Here is a 1,207-nt window from a genome sequence, read left to right as displayed (position 1 = left end):
GTGATAAGAAAATTATAGATTCTGAAAGTGCACAAGCAGAAACAATTGAAAAGAGTTTAAGATCTGATTTGTCTGTTCAGAGAGCTAAAAGTAAACTTACCTCTGCTTCCCTTCCTTTAAAAAATACGTCCTCAACTGTAGTTCAAGAAGACAAGTTGCTTTGCAATTCTAAGAATCCTTTTTTAGTAAATTGTCCTAATCTCCCTAAGTTTGTTGAATGCTCAGATACAAAGTCTTTTGTTGTGAATAAAGATTCTTTTCCTGATAGCAAAGCAGACTTATACAAAGTCCTACAGAAAGTCTATGAAAACTATAGGTGTTCAGTCCATACAATTCACATCGTCCCCTAGTTCCATTAATTCTTCATTTAAAAAATTAGCTATCCATTAAAATCACTCATAATTTATGTTTTGACAACTTCTCAAAATGAGACACTTCCAAACAACAAAGCAAGCATTAGCATCTCAGTGGTAAGGACTGTTATTGTTGCTGTAGACCTACCAGACTATGACTCTCAACAGCTACAACCATTAGGTAGAAACAGTGTATCTGTACCAGTGAGTTAAATGTAGAAGGTTTATTTTTAACTTGTATAACCAATATACATGGCTGAAATATAAAAATGGTTAAATATTAGCAGTTGTTACCAAGCTTATTTTAAGAACAAACAGAAACGCAGAGCCTAAATGAGCTGTGCAGAGGATCTGCCTGAGGATGAGAACTCAGAACCAGCTTCACAACAAAGCTACACCCGAGTGCTGAACCAAGCACCCGGTGTTGACAAACAGCAGCTAAGCTTAAACTGACAGGGCCATCCACTGGTGTCTGTCTTGATGAGCACTCAGAACTGGCTCACAGGAAACATCTGGGCTCACACTGGAGAATTCAGGCAAGGGGTGTTTATCACTCTCTGGTTTTCTGCCTATCACGTAGCATAGGGACATTCCCTTAAGACTCCAGTCATGGAAAAGAACACCTGAAGCCACATGTTAAGCCTTTCTCTTGGCCTGAGTGAGGTGTTGCCAGAGCAGCCCATCTCCCAAAGAGACACAGTGAAGCACAGGAGAGAGAAGGGACTTTTTGGGATGAGGACGCACGGGCTGTTGAGCACAGCCGCCACAGAGCAGCAGGCACCAGCCTTCCATTTGGGCTCACAAAGGGACGTGTCTGGGGAGCTGTGGGCTCTGAGAGAAAACCTGCTCCACAC

The sequence above is a fragment of the Geospiza fortis genome, unplaced genomic scaffold, assembly GCF_000277835.1.
Source record: "Geospiza fortis unplaced genomic scaffold, GeoFor_1.0 scaffold1, whole genome shotgun sequence".
NCBI classification, from domain to species: Eukaryota; Metazoa; Chordata; class Aves; order Passeriformes; family Thraupidae; genus Geospiza; species Geospiza fortis.
The sequence above is the reverse complement of the archived record's forward strand: the minus strand, read 5'-3'. Positions refer to the sequence as shown.